The 16,787-nt window shown below is 39.0% G+C and overlaps 1 non-coding gene across 1 annotated transcript; it reads right to left on the reverse strand.

Annotated features, from left to right (window-relative positions):
* Nucleotides 1–1,206: 1,206 nt before the first annotated feature.
* On the reverse strand, nt 1,207–1,281 carry Trnat-ugu. The gene has a single exon. It is a non-coding gene; the product is annotated as a tRNA-Thr (tRNA).
* Nucleotides 1,282–16,787: the final 15,506 nt, after the last annotated feature.

Below are 16,787 nucleotides of genomic sequence, written 5' to 3' on the forward strand. Positions count from 1 at the left end.
AAGAAAACTACCATCCTGTGAAATTTCCAAGAAGCTCGGTAAATTCCCACAGCAGTGCATCTGGTATTAATAAAATATTCCACCCAACTTTATTTACTTCCCAATCATCTATCACATAGATAAACCAAATTATTACTTGCCTTCCCATAATGTCATTGCCACTAATTTTGACATTGTCCTCTTTATATAGCAGTAGGAATTTTGCTCCCAGTAATTGTTACAGTAACTTCTCCTTGGCAGAGTCTTGATTAGCTATTTTCATCTTAATATCTCACTGTAAAAATTCATAGCATGCACTCATCCATTCCACATTTCAATGTCAAAGTCACTAACATGAGCAGATGTTACTGTTACACTCACTCAGTGTGATTATTTCATGCACTTGTTTGGAAAATCTGGCTGTAGATGTCCATGTAACATCTCTGCATTAAAGTGTTAGTAAAGCTTCAGTGACGGAGTTCTATCAAATGCTATTTTGTGAAGATCTATTTTTTGTGGACTTGAATGATGACTTCATCATGGAAAGAACCTGCTGCTGTTTAGAGTTCATCAAGCGTAGTAGCTGACTTGGTTTACTCGAACTATAAAAATAGTTGATAGCAGAAGTAAATATTCATCATTATATGTTTTGGTGCTAAGAAATGTGAAGTAATCTCAAGTTTAAATCAATGGTGTCATGCCCATCACTTAAATATTAGGTTAAATCTCCAACCAATTTCAGAGAGTGAGACTTCAAAATTATCAAAGAATACCAGCAATATAACTAGGTCAGTAATGTTACATAGTGTGTTTAGCTTTTCACTGGCCAACTGTAGAATCCCTAATGATGAAGAGAAGCTTCGTAATAAGGCATTAAACATAAAATGTGGCTACCCATGTAACTAAATATGAGAGGAGTGCACATTAAAGAAAGCATTTTGTAAGAAACTTAATTTACAACTGGAAAAACAGGTTGTCCAAAACTGCAATAATAAATACTATACGGTACAGTGTGCTCATTGATACTTAAAGTGTTTGTTTCTATTTCATGCAGTGAACAAATCATATGAGGAATGAGTCAGTTTTGTAAAGATTTCTATTCTTCATGTACAAGATATGCCTGTAAGAGCTGCTGTTAATTCAATTACAAGTGAAATGATAATTAAATGGACACCCTAGCTGCAAACAGGCGTTGATGTACTTCATTGGGGACATGTTGAAAATGTGTGCCCCGACCGGGACTCGAACCCGGGATCTCCTGCTTACATGGCAGACGCTCTATCCATCTGAGCCACCGTGGGCACAGAGGATAGCGCGTCTGCAGGGACTTATCCCTTGCACGCATTTTAGGACATAAGAATAAAACTAAAGCAGTATGGTCTTTTATTAAATCAGAATTAGGTACAACAGTTAACCACCAGGAAATTTCAAAAAACATACAAAACAACGTTACTTTTTCAAACTCTTCTCAAATAGCTCAATGTTTTAATAAGTTTCTCATAAATGTAACAAAATTTGGTGTAAATGTGATTACTTATCAAAACAGTGTGAATTGGTTTGGCCTAAACAATAATAGTGACCACTTTGTGATATTTAGTAAAATCTCAGCTGAAGATGTAAAAATGCTATTTTGTCATTAACAAACAAAAATGCTCCAGGATGGGATCAAATACCCACCAAAGTGATTAAATTTGTATTTGATAAAATAGCACACCCTCTGTCCTTAATAATCAATCAGTCATTTGAGCAAGCAAACTTCCCTGATGTGGTTAAGTATGCAGAGGTAAAACCACTGCACAAAAAAGGATCAATAGAGTGTATGTGAAATTACCACCTCATCTCTATCCTCCTAGTGCTATACAAAGTATTTGGAAAAATAGCTGCTGTCCATATAATAAATTTTATTGTGAAACATAGTTTTATTCTTAAAAACAAGTATGGGTTCCAAAAAGGGAAAAGCACCATGAGTGTTGGTAATGAATTCATTGAAAAAATCTGCTCATCACTAGATAAAAGCAACAAAGTAGCAGGTGCCTTCTGCGACCTTTCAAAGGCATTCGATTCTGGGAATCACTTCATGCTGCTTCATAAACTAGACAGATATGGCGTCAGACCAAATGCTCTGCAGTGGCTCAGATCTTATCTGACAAACAGGAAGCAAAGGGTAATCATAACATCTAACATCGTAAATTACACATCTCAATGGGGTACAATACCACAAGGAGTCCCTCATGGCTGAATCTTAGGGCCAACATTGTTTCTCTTTTACATAAATGATTTACCTCTTAGTATCAATGCAAATGGCCTTCCTGCAGTGGTAACACCTGTTCCCATCAGATCACCGATGTTAAGTACTGTCGGAATAGGCTAGCACTTGGATGGATGCACTCAGCCCTTGTAAGGAAACTTAGAGCTACTTGATTGAGAAGTAGCAACTCCGGTCTCATAAACTGACATACTGCCGGGAGAGTGATGGGGTGACCACATGCCCCTCCATATCCGCATCCAGTGATGCTGGTGGGCTGAGGATGATACAGTGGCCGGTAGGTACCGTTGGGCCTTCCAATGCCTGTTCGGATGGAGTTTAGTCTAGTTTCTTAATATCAGTGCCTAGCCAATCATGTTTGCTGATAGTACTTACGTACTCCTTGAAAAACAAAATGTGGGAGAAATTCTGGATGGTTTTATAAACACACTAAACAACCTAGATACATGATTTCAACATAATGGCCATAAACTTAACTTTTCAAAGACCTTGTTTACACAATTTAGAACCAATCAATCAAAAATCGGTGACTTCAGTATTGTATATAAAAATCAAGTTATGGACCAAGCTCAGTCCTTTAAATTCTTGGGACTAAACTTGGACAAAAATCTAAGCTGGCATGCACATACAGATTATTAACTGCAACATTAAACAGCCTTGCCTTTGCAATGGATCTGGTATAACAGACATAAGCTGCAATGATGAACCATAGTTACTTTGAATCTGTAATTAGATACGGTTTAATTTTTTGGGGAAATTCAAGCTACATGTCATGAATCCTGCTACTTTAAAAAAGAATTTTAGAAAAATGTGTGCTGCCCCTCCCAGAACATCCTTCCGCCCATTATTCAATAACCTAAAAATATTACCTATCCCTTCACTGTACATATTTGAAATTATCATCTTTTTACATAATAAACCTGAGCTAAGGGAAGAAAACCATTTCAAACATATGTACATCACTAGACACAAAGATAATTTCATGCTTCCACAACAGCTCTTGAAACTCTACCAATGGACACCCTAGTGCATGGGACTGAAAATTTACAATAAACTCAAGGGTAGAGATGTACTGACGATGGAGATAGGTTCGCTAAAGAGAAAACTATGTGATCTCCTGGTGGAAAATACTACTATTCAACTGAGGAATTTATGAATGATGAAATCATCATTTGACTAGTGTGATTGTTTAATATTATGGCATTGTGCATAATATTGTACACATATGTAAAGATAATGTACTATCACATCATAAGAAAACAATATCAACCAGTACTGGTAAAAATAGTGGTAGGGAATTGTGTAATTATGTACATCGTAAGGCTAAAATTTATGTGTCTCCTGTACAGCATCATCAGTAGATTTGTAAATGTATGTTATGAGACAAATAAAATGGAAATACAAATACAAACTATCACCTAGCCTTTAAAAAAACCCGTTGTGCACTCCACAAATACTCTTGCTCCCCGAGTAGCTCCTACCTTTGTGTAGTGCACCCCTGACCTGTCAAGAGGAGTCCTACAACTCTCCACCCAATAACATAGCTCCAGAAATCTGCAGCCCAGATCATCACATAGCCTTTGGTTGAGACACTCCACTTGTCTCCAAACCAAAGGAACCCAATCACCTCTGGAAACAATGCTGCAAATTGCCAGCTCTGGTTGCACCCCACAGGCGAGGCCAGCAGGCTTGTCCACTTCCACGAGCCACTGGTATGAACTGAGGATAGGCTCAGAACTTATGTAACAGGCATCATTGGTGCCAAAAGCAGCCAGAACTCACAGATGACTGCAGCCTGCATGCTTGATAGCTGCATGCAAGGCTTCCTCCACTAATTTGGATGTGGCCTTCTGGCAGATATATTGAGTACACATTGGCTTTCTTACAGGCCCTGAATGCTATTTCTCTACGAGGCTCTATAACATACTTAACTGTGGAGATCCCAATACGCAGCAAACCCCAACCCCCATTTGCCTGCTCAGACCGTGCTGAAAGACTGATGTGAAAGCATTACCACCCCCAATTCTCACTGCAGTCAAGGCGGACACCCCTTGCTGGGCCATCTGGAGGCTGCCTCAGTAGCAGAGCCTGTGGGTCAAACAAGTGACACCTGAAGTTTCCCATGTGATATATCGGATGATCCACTACTGCTACACCTCAAGGCAGCAGACTCAGGATCGCTGACTGTAGCCAAAAGTACCTTCAGCTGTTCGCAAACTGTGGCCAGCTTGTCCTGCATCTGCACCAAAGCATTTAAACATCCTTTACACCCCAGGACTCCTAAGAAAGCACAGAAAAAGCTAAATACATAACTTGCTGCTCTGCAGGTATGTAGCAGACAACAGTTGGAACCTGGACCATATTACAGTGTTAATTGGACCTCTCAATTAAATAAATGAATTACTTGACCATAAATACCAAAAAATTGCAACAACTTTTGTAACAATGATAGAAATAATAAAACTAGTGCACACTGAGTTTAGTGATATTATTCCGGAACCAAATCGTGTCTTCATAGTGAGACCTAGTGCGTTGGATAGTTTGGTAATTATTTCATTTGACGCTACAAAGGTATCTTCTTCTTTTTCTGCAGCTGCAAATTTTGTATTATAAACTACTGTCTTACATAATTTTACTTCACAGTCGTCAACATACATTTTAATCACTCCAGCAAATAATTGTGACTACTTGCGGCAGTTTTATCTTGGACCTTAACTACAATGAAGTCACCTTTCTGCACTGTTTCAATATTTTCAAAGCCACTTGTGTACAAGTTAGCATCAAAGGAATCAACATACTGGACATGATCAGGATCTTCACAGCTACTGCTGCTTTCTGCCAGTATTTGGCATACTTAATTTAATTTATGCCTTTTTGGCAATAGCTGTGCTCTTCTGTCTTCTGCTGCTGCCTGTGTCCATTGATGAACTGTTGTACTATTAAGGACAGTTTGTTTTCGTTTCCTTCTATGTCTCATTGTTTTCCTTGCACCCGTCTTAGTACATTGCCAAACTCATAATGTATGTGTAATTTCTGTTTGCTTATCTTCTGGCTGGTGTCCAAGATTCTCAACATTGTCATCTGCAGATGTGCTTGCATGTTCTCTCAGTGAAATATTTGTTATTTGTTGCCAAATTGGGAGATGTCTGTCTGGTATGTAAGACGATACAAAATCATAGGCATTAAATATGTGTGAACTGATATGTTTGATACTACTAACACTAAAGCCTTTCCAAATGTCAGAGGCAGTAAATACCAAAGGAAATGCTACACCAGTTGCTAGGCTTAAAAAAACCCAAAACAGTTACACATACACAGGGATACAATTATTTAACATGCTACCACCTACAGCACACAGTGTATCATTGAATGTCTTCAAAAATATTACAAAAAGGTGGCTTGGACAAAAAGCATCCTATACAATAGAAGAATTTACAGTATGTAATAAAAATGATGTAATCTATTAAAACTGCTGTATGACATGACCACCATATTACATGAGCACTTCTGAAAATGTTATTGTACCATGCAGTTGTGCTTTATTTACATAATGTATTTTTACTCAATAGCTAACTGCTGTATGACATGACCACCCTATTACATAAGTTCTTCTGAAAATGTCATTGTACCATGCTGCTCTGCTTTATTTACATAATGCATTTTCCCAATGGTTAACATGTATTAAGCCTGTTTCATTTATATTTGTTAAAATGTTTTTCTTAGCATGTGTATTGTGTTACACATACAGTATCTCCTTTTGTCATTCTGCATGACACATTTATGTTTAATGACTACTAAACGTGTGCAGTATAAAACATATTTACTCATTCAGAATGTTGAAAACGTATGACTTTTTTTGTAGTTATATAGTGTATGTAAAATGACGACATCAACTGCATGAAAATTGCTTAAAGATGGATCAATAAACCAATAAACCAACAAGGGCTGTAATGTTATATGTGGTAATTCTTGGGCACTAGAATATGTTTCTTTGAAATTACTCATGAAATCACAACAAGCACTCCTATATTTAGCCTTTAGAGGTCAACATAAAGTTGAATTTCCAGGCATTTTCCAACAGAAAGTAAATGAAACTGCATGAAAAATGGTTTTTACTTGAAAGTGCAAAGCTCACATTTATGTAATTTATTAGATGTTTGTATAAAATTGTTTGGTGTTAACTGAACCAATCCCCTTAACCGCAGATTTTACTGATACATTTAATTCCAGCTTCACTTTATCAACAATCTTCAACATGAAAGGAAAATGACTCCATCCACAGCTCATATTTCATGGAGTGTCATAAAGCAAGAAACACTTAACCTAAGTCAAACAAGTAAAACTGTAGGAGAAATTGTTAAATGCAAAAATAAATTACTCTTACTAGTGGATTTCAGTTTTTTATCTATATCTGCAAATGTGGCTAATAGACAACATTCATATTAGCTCACTCAGTACAGCCCACCTAATGGAACATATTTATGGTACAAAAAAAAATTTTTTTTTACTCTTGAATTGTTTATAATTGTGATGGTCCAATTAGCTTTGAGAAGCAGTTAACCCAGAAAGCCATTGGTCCAATGTAAAATGTAATTACGTTCAGTTGTCTGTATGAAAGTTCATCTTTTCAATACGTGTGTACCATATTATAAGTCTTTCTTTCAGACCAAGATTAAGAATATTGCAGTAAAAATAAATGTTGCATACACTAAATTTCAGTGAGAACAAAGTGTGTCAGAGACTTGCTCTTCAGACACGAGGAAAATAAAGTGATCATTTGAATAAGTTTTTCTCTGCTATGTGGTAGAGAGTAACGTCTTGCTGTTAATGTGGGTGGTTGCTGTTGAGAACTATCAAATAGAGTCATTTTTTTGTGTATAAAGCCAAGCAGAATGAAATATATGAAGCAGCAATGTATTATGTAATGGAGAAGTATATAATAATGATTTGGTGAAATATAAAGTGAATATGAAGTACTATGAAGTATATATGAAACAGCAATAGTTAGGGACCCTGTCTTTGTAATAGTTTCTTTTGCAAAAGTATCTCTTCAGTCAACATGTTTGTAAGGGAATAAATAAGCAGTATAATGAGCATTGATAAATTGGAAAGTGAAATGATATACAAGAGAATGTTCTTTCGTTGTGATGACATGCCCAAGAAATATGACATTACTTGTTGAGAAGCTGCTGGACATTACAGCACTGTTGTCAGAAACAGAGTGATTCTTTTATAAAAAAAATGATAAAATACAAAAAATTATTTAATGAAGCTATGTGAATTACTAATTTATTTAGTGACTTGTTTAATATAAATTGCTGCACAGTTCATTTCTTCGATGTTGTTATTTTCTAACAGGAATTAAACATGCAGAGTATTTCACTAACTTCATTTCGAGAAGGTTAATTGGCCAGAGTCAGAGGAGACCAGTTGAGTAAATAAAGCAGCTTCCATTCTCATTTGATTTATATACATGTGTTGTTGTAAATTTTCTGTGTAACATTATACTGACAGTTATGTTCATTTATAATAAGTAAATTTCCAATTAATGAATAATCATTCTTACTAGAAATATAGAGATAGAAATTACTAGTGCACTAATTTAGGAAATTTGTTTGTCTATCCTTGTTTGTAAATGCTGAACACCACTTTGCATCAGTACAATACAATACAATGGACGTGAGTGAAAATTTGAAGGAGAAATCACAGAAAGGACCTACAGCAAACCGTGAGAGTGGTTTTTGTGAAGATGGTGTCAATAATAAGTAATGAACTGTGTTAACACAGTGAAAAAATTGGGAAATATGAAGAATAAGTTATGGCCCATGAAGTTCTCTGATATAAATGTGTTTTGAAATATTATAGTTATGTACATATAATGCTATGCACTTGTATGTTTAGAAATTTTGTAAAATTTTATGTCATAAGATGGCCAGAGGAAGCTGTTAGGTAACATTTATTTAGGATACCTGATTTGAAAATTAGTTTAAAGCATTACGGTAACATTGTTTCTTTTTTATGTATTTTGATACATGTAATAGACTCTTATAGACCACTGAATTATCCAGTAAGCTAATTGTCAATAACAGTCTGTTTAATTCAGTTGGAGGTTGAAGAGATGTAGCAAGTTGTAAAATACGCCAACTGTTGTGTTTTCTGCCCACATGAATAACTGAAATTCATTCACTTTTTCATTCTGTATTTATTGCTGTCATACATGCAATATGTAAGATATACAGGAATATGTAAAACTTTTATTTATGTGAAATGCCATTTAAAATTGTTCAATTGGTTGTATTTATCTTCCTGATTAAAATGGCATATTTTTATTAGAAGGCTCAGAAATTAAATGTTATGGCGAATTAATGTTTGGACACTCATAATTTGAATGGCCTATTTTGCTTTAATATCGGCAAGATTTTGAACTTAGAAGACATAATTTTTTTGCTATATTTTTTTCTGAATCAGAGAACAACTCTCCCTAATTAATTCAGTCACTAATTAAGATTTTGGATAACTGAAGATCATAAAATATGGATTTCAGGATAGATGCCCTACTTGTAGATAGGGGATTTCAGATTACAAAAACGTAATGATGTTCCACATGCTTTTATCATTTATTAACCTGAAGCATTTTTCATAAACGAGATAATAGTAAAGTCCGCAAGTCCACACATAATAGTGAAATCTAACTTAGCAAAATTTAAAAACATTAAGTAATTTTATAAATCACATAATGTTCTTGTGCCTGTCTTTAAATAGCCACCCCTCCCCCAAAATCAACATTCTGTGTAGTAGTAGTATTAGTAGTAGTAGTTTATTCATTCATCGACAATGTACATTGTATGGATTTTGTCAAAGAACATAGTATAACAAAAATAAGATAAGGGTGTACAGTTTCCTACATACTACAATGGTTCATTGTACCCATCACAATATTTTTGGGCAGTACAACTTTGATTACTGTAACAATATAAAAGTATGAGAAGGATCGTTTACATGAAATACATTACAAGTAAATAATTGATTTAACACTTTTGTTCAGAAAAATTTTCACTGAGGCTGTGACAAGCATTTGATTTGTGGTACTATTAACTTACAGTAAATGAATGTAGTTACTTGCTACAAGGGCAGGTATTCATTTATACTGTAGTAGCAGTTGGTCATTAAGAATTTAAATATTGTTTCCTTGAATGTAGACAATGTTTTTATTTCTCTTAGCTGAGTTGGAAATTTGTTGTACAAAATAGTACCCTGAATATTGGTTTGTTGTTGTGTTAAAAGCCTTGTTTACTCTTTTTATGTGGATGTCATTGCACATTCTTGTATTGTAGGAATGAGGATCTTAGTTGGTTTTATAATTATCAATGTGCATTTTTATATTAACAACACTTTTTTATATAAGGCATGGTAAGAGTAGAATATTTAAGTGTTGCAATAACTGTTTGGAAGGTGTTAGCCTTGTACTGTTTGAAATTATTCTAACAGCCCGTTTTTGTAAGGTGAATATGGTTTTTCACGTTTGCCTTATTATGACCCCAGAGGGTTAGACCATAGGTGATAGCCGAATGGATGTAAGCAAAGTAGACAGTTCTGCTACACTCTCTACTAATAATGCAAAGCAAGCAGAGTTTAACTTGTTAGTGAGGTACTTATGTTGATTAAAGTGAAAGTCTGTGAATGGTGAGCAACCAGGTAAAATCTCTATGTTGAGTTGTGTTAGACTCATGGAAGTAATACCAAACGAACAACATCAATGCATCAGAAAGTTCTGTGACACCCTAGCTCTCAGAAACATACTATAACATTCAGAGTCAAAGTCCAGGGTAAATATCAAAGACCTAATATCTCATGTGAAAATCTGTGCTCTGACATCATGTGCATGACACCCATGTGTCACATATGTAAATGCAAAGTGTCATCTTACTGGACAGTATAATTCGTTTTGGTGATTGTATAGCAAGTTATATAATGCGCACTGTTAACTGCATATTGCTGTCACTGTCGCATAAGACGGCCACTAGTAGTGCCACTATGAGGATGCAAATCAGGTTTCATTAAACACACGCTGTAATGACCATAGACCTTTAGGACTAAACATAATGAGTTGATGTTAGTCAAGTACACCTTTAAGGCAACAAAGTGCCATTATCAGCACCTCACTGAGTTTGAGCGAGTTCATGTAATAGAGCTATGAGAAACTGGATGTTCCTTCTGTGATATTGCAGTAAGACTTGGCAGAGATGTAACCACTGTACATGATCACTGGCAGCAGTGGTCACAAGAAAGTACAGTCACAAGAAGATGAGGGTTCTGGATGGTCACATGTCTCTACTGAGAGGGAAGACCATCATATTCGGTGTGTGGCTCAGGTGAACTGTGCTGCATCTGCAGCAGCAAGTTCAACAGCAGTTAGCACCACAGTGACACAACAAATTGTTACAAATTGGTTGCTTCAAGGACAGCTCTGAACCAGATGCCCTGTAATGTGCCTTCCATTGACCCCAAAATCTCTGTCATTTGTGGCTTCAGTGGTGTCAAGTGGCTCATTGGAGGCCAGGGTGGAGGTCTGTTGTGTTTTGAGATGAAAGTTGGTTCTGCCTGAGTGCCACTTATGGATGCGTGTTGGTTATAAGGATGCCTGTTGAGTGCCTGCAATCTACCTGTTCATGTGCTAGACACACAGGACCTACATCTGGAGTTATGATCTGGGGTACGGTTTTGTATGACACCAGAAGAAATCATGTGATTAGTCCATGCATCCTGACTGTAAATTTGTATGTCAATCTGGTGATTCAACCTGTTGTGCTGCCATTCATGAACAGCATTACAGCGAATATTTTTGAACAAAATGGTTCAAATGGCTCTGAGCACTATGGGACTTAACATCTAAGGTCATCAGTCCTCTAGAACTTAGAACTACTTAAATCTAACTAACCTAAGGACATCACACACATCCATGCCCAAGGCAGGATTCGAACCTGCGACCGTAGCGGTTGCGCGGTTCCAGACTGAAGCGCCTTTAACCGCTTGGCCACACTGGCCGGCTATTTTTGAACAGGATAAAGTTCACCTATGTACTACTGTTGTAACCCCACATGCTCTACAGAGTGATGAAATGTTGCATTAGCCTACTCAATCACGAGATCAGCATTCAATCAAGCACATATGGGACATCATAAGACAACATCTCCAGTGTCATCCACAAGGAGCACTAACCGTCCCTGTGTTGACTGATCAAGTGCAAAAGCATGGAGCTCCATCCCATAAACTGACATCAAGAAGTTGTACAACACAGTGCATGCATGTCTACATTAATAATTTTTTGGTGTTGAGATTTTTTTCCTGGCAGTGTACCTTCCTCTAAAAGAAGTATTTGTGTGTGAGGATGTAATTGGTAAGGTTTAGAAGGAATGAAGTAGTGGGTTTATGTCAGAAGGACATTGAGATCGGTAGTGTTGGATGGCAACACTCAATGGGAGATCTAGGATTGTCAGGTTTTTAGATTTTGGGAAGCTTGTAAAATATGTGTGTGTGTGTGTGTGTGTGTGTGTGTGTGTGTGTGTGTGTGTGTGTGTTTTATTTGTTTTAGGTCACAAAAGCAACTATGGTCATACCTTCCCATGTCATAACCTCAGAATATCAAGAAGTAACAGAACTCAAAAGAGACTATACATTAAGCCCAGTTGACTGATGGAAAGCAAGCTAAGAATAAGGTCCACAAAATATGCTGTAGAGACAGTGGTAGTCCTGAACCAAAGAAATGCCATTCGCCATGTTGCTATGAAGGATAAAAAGTAAAACATGGTCAACAACCCATGTGTCCTTTGCTAATACAGCCTACAAATCAGAAAGCAAACATATATGAGAATGTAAGTGGTAAAAACAAGAATATTTGGTCAGGAAATGGCGAATCATCAAAGGTTGACAACAGTGAGCACAAAGTGGCAGGGGACCATCACTTAACAAATAGCACTGACTAAAACAACAATGCCAAATATGCAACCTAGCAAAAACGATATCCTCGTTTGATGGGGTTGGCCAAGCAACTGGGAGATGTTTAATTCCCCGGAGGATGTTCCCATGAAGAATGCTCCAATGGTGATGCCAAGCTGGCCGCTGTGGCTGAGTGGTTCTAGGCGCTTCAGTCCGGAACTGCGCTGCTGCTTCTGTCGCAGGTTCGAATCCTGCCTTGGGCATGGATGTGTATGATGTCCTTAGGTTAGTTAGGTTTAAGTAGTTCTACTTCTAGGGGACTGGTGATCTCATAATTTAAATCCCATAGTGCTTAGAGCCATTTTTTCATGATGCCATAGTGACACCACTTGCCAATGGACGACAACATAGAGATCATCCATAGGGTTGGAAGAGCTAGCGGACTGAGGTTGGAGGACTGCAGCCTTTTGAGCAGCATCAGCAGCCTTCCCATCAGATTGACATTACCAGGAGACTGTATGAACATCACAGTGTCTCCCTCAACAGAGAGAAAATGGTAGCCTCCATGGACCCATTGCACCAAGGGATGGACTTTGTACAGCACACAGAGGTTCTGAAGGGCACTGAGAGAATTGGAATACGACACAAATAAAAACTTGTCTTGCTGGATGTATTAGGTATCCTGATACAGGGTGAAGAGCTCTGCTGTAAATATTGGGCAGTGTTCTGGAAGCCAATACCGAAAATGGTCGGTGTCAATGATGAAAGCACATAGGACTCCAAAATCAGTCTTAGAACCGTTACTGTACACAAACGTGCTGTCAATATGTTGTGTGCAAGGGTTAAGAAACTTACTACGATAGATCAAATCAGGAGAAGTTTGCTTAGGAAGTAAATGAAGTCCAAAATAAACACAGGCCCCCACGTAATCCAAGGTGGTGAAGGGTTCATACCAACCTTGAAAATAGCAGGGAGTGTGAAGTTAAGCTGCTGGAATAGGTGCCGAAAGCAAACTCTGGGAAATAACAGAGAAGGGGGATGCGCCCCATACTGGCAGTCAAGGGAGTCATCGAAAAAGGAGGTGCAGGATGGGTGGCTAGGCATGGGAGACAAAACAGCAAGCATATATTCTGAGGAGAACATCACACCAGTATAACAGCAGTTGTCCGGCAGTTTCTGCATAGAGACTCTCAATTGGGCTAGTGTAAAAGGCACCAGTGGCCAAACAGATTCTGTGATGCTTGGTTGTATTAAGATGGCGTAAAATGGATGGACATGCAGATGAATAAATGAAACACACATAGTCTAATTTCGAATGGACAAGGGATTGGTACAATTGGAGGAGGGTGGTCCGATCTGCTCCCCAGAAAGTACCGCTTAGAACATGTAAGACATCAGGAGACGCGGTAAAGCGTACAGCCAGGTAAGACACATGGGAGGACCAAGAAAATTTTCTGTTAAGCATGAGCTCCAGGATTTTCATAGGTGGAAAAGCAACAAGCCCAAGATGTAAAGATGGTGGAAGAAACTGATTGCGGTGCCAGAAATTCATACAAACTGTCTTGTCAGTGGAAAAGTTAAAGCTATTGCCGATATTCCATGAGTAAAGACGATCAATATGTTGCTGAAGATGCTGCTCAAGGATACAAGTATGTGGAGAACTGCAGTACATTGCAAAATCGTCAACAAAGAGAGAGCCAGTGATATCTGGTGGGAGACAGGCCATTGTAGGATTAATGGCTGTAGCAAAGAGTACAACACACATGACGGAGCCATGAGGCACCCCATTTTCCTGGATGAAGGTGTCTGGCAAGAATGTACCCACACGTACCTTGTATACCTGGTCTTTAAAAATTTCTGAATGAAACAGACCAGGTGGCATTGAAAGCCCCACATGTATAGAGTACAGAGGATACCAGTCCTCCAGCAGGTGTCGTAGGCTTTCAACAAATCAAAAAACATGGCCACCATCGGGTATTTTGTCAGAAAACGGTTAATGACATGGGTTGAGAGGGTGATGAGCGGGTCAACAGCAGAACAGTGCACTCGAAATCCACATTGTGCAGTGGTTAGTAGATTGTGAGATTTTAACCACCGTACGAACCAGCCATAAATCATATGTTCTATCACCTTGCAAACACAGCTGATGAGAGAAATGGGGCAGTAGCTAGAAGCAAGGTGTTTGTCTTTACTGGGCTTAGATATGTGTACGATAGTGACTTCACATCAGCATCTGGGAAATGTGCCATCTGCCCAAATGCGATTGTATGTATGAAGGAGAAAGTGCTTGCCTGTGATAGAAAAGTGCTGCAACACCTGAATGTGAACATCTTCTAGCCCTGGGGTGGAAGATCGAGATGAAGTGAGAGAATGATCTAGTTTCCTCAAGGTAGAGGCTGCATTGTAGCATTCACTACTCTGAGAGGAGAAGGGTATCACCCAAGCCTCCTCAACTCATTTCCGCGGGAGGAAGGTGGGATGATAGTGGGTGCATCTCGAAATTGCCACAGAATAGCAGCCCAAGATGGTGGAGATAGCTAGCGGGTCTACAATGACATCACCTCCTACAGTCATTCTGGAAATCAGGGAATGGACCTTAGTCCCAAATAGGTGATTGAGGCTGCCCCCATACGACAGAAGAGGAAGTGCAAATGTTAAAAGAACTAGTAAATGAAATCTAGGTAGCTGTTTGCTATAGCGAGGAATGCAATGACACTGTGCATGAAACTGTTTACAATGAAAACAGTTCGACATCATAGCATGATGGTTAAAACTGCAGAGAGTAGGTCTTCACACACAACTCATGTCGCAGCATGCCTCAGTTCACCTGGGGACCAGTGCACAGCGCGGTAGAGATGAAGTGCGAGGTATGAAATGTTCTATGATGGTAAGGATAATGTTCACGAGGTACTCTGCCTGATCATCACAACTGGGGAAATGTTTCTTGAAGGTATCCAGGGAGGACTGAAACCTCCAATCGGCCTTAGAAAGCTGCCAATTGGGTCTACACATAGATGGGATAGGGGTCAGCAAACAGATACCACATGGGAGATGTATGCTTGAGTACATATTAGAGAGAATAGACCACTCTAGATGACAGGCAAACTGGGCACTGCACAACAACAGGTCCAAATGGGAATAGGCGTGTGTGGAGTATGAGAGGAACATGGGTGCTCCATTATTAAAATAGAGAGGTTGAGTTGATTGAGGTCAGCCAAGAGGGTGGAAGATCGAGATGAAGTGAGAGAATGATCTAGTTCCCTCAAGGCAGAGGCTGCATTGTAGCATTCACTTCTCTGACAGACTCAGGAAGAGCTGCAAATGGAACAGTGTGCATTAAAGACACTGAGCAGAGGTGAGGGAGTTGATCAGTAAGCTGGAGGAAGTTTGTCCTGGTGACACCAAATGATGGAGGGATGTATACGTTGCAAAGAGAAAATGTGAAACGAGGAAGGCTAATGTGGACTGCAACAGCTGGCAGTAAGATGGTATGGCTATGAACGTCATCCCAGATGAGCAGCATGAGATGGAATTCTGTCCTCGGTAGGAAGGTCAAAGCAGTCCCAAGGATGCAGTTTTGTTTCTTGGAGGCAGAGAAAGAGTGGACACTACAATTCCAAGAGCAGCCATAGTTCCTCCTCCTTGGATCTAATGCCATGAATGTTCCATTGGAAGAGGGTCATAATGGTGAAAGGGGATGAGGAAAAAAATGGTTTGTCACCTCAGTGGCTGCTGAGTGCCAGCCTTTGAAGACTCACTGTTACAGGGTGCACAGGCTGGCAGATCTTGTTCCATGAGGTCTACAGAGGTGTTGGCATTCTCACTGAGTTGGCCTGCAGATTCTACGTAAGGAAAATGGTAGGCAGTGTGCACTAGTGAAATGTAGGTCAGCTAGGTAGGGGTATAATGCAGTGACACCATTGAAGAGGAGCTCTGAGTCAGGGAAGGAGAAAACCATTTGCCTTTTTTGATTTCTTAGAATTTTTGTGGTTGGCAGAAGAAGACTCAGAACTTTGCTGGCAGGAGTTACATAAAAAATCATCAGGAGAGTATTCCTTTTCTCCTTTCCAGTCTACCAGTTGTGTAGCAGGTAGTTTCACTGCAGGAGGTGAAGGTTTGATGATTTGTTGCACAGCTGGAGGAGAAGGAAATGGTTATGCTACCACAATGCTTGGCGAATTTACAACTGCAGTGCTGAATTTGAAGCTGCAAGACTGGGTGGCAAGGTCCTTCATGGAGCGAGGCATAGCAAGACTGGTACTGTAAGTGCCAGATGGTGAAACACAGGGCTTTTGTCTAGCCAACAACTTGCAAGCAACAGGGTAAGGCACTTTTTCCTTCTACCAGATCTCCTGGATGGCCCACTCATCAAGATATATGGGACATTCTCTGAATGAGGCTGATGATCACTGTTGCAATTGATGCAGCACGGAGGATGGTGTGGGCAATCACCCTTCTGAGCAACCCTACCACAAATAAAGCGTTTGGTCATGTTTCAACAGGAAATGTGACTTTGGTTGTAATGTTGAAACTGGTGCCCACACATTGGGTTTGGAATGTGCAGTTGGATCATGTTCACTTCACAATCTACTTTGATCTTTGGTGG

Source organism: Schistocerca piceifrons, chromosome X, assembly GCF_021461385.2.
Source record: "Schistocerca piceifrons isolate TAMUIC-IGC-003096 chromosome X, iqSchPice1.1, whole genome shotgun sequence".
Lineage (NCBI taxonomy): Eukaryota > Metazoa > Arthropoda > Insecta > Orthoptera > Acrididae > Schistocerca > Schistocerca piceifrons.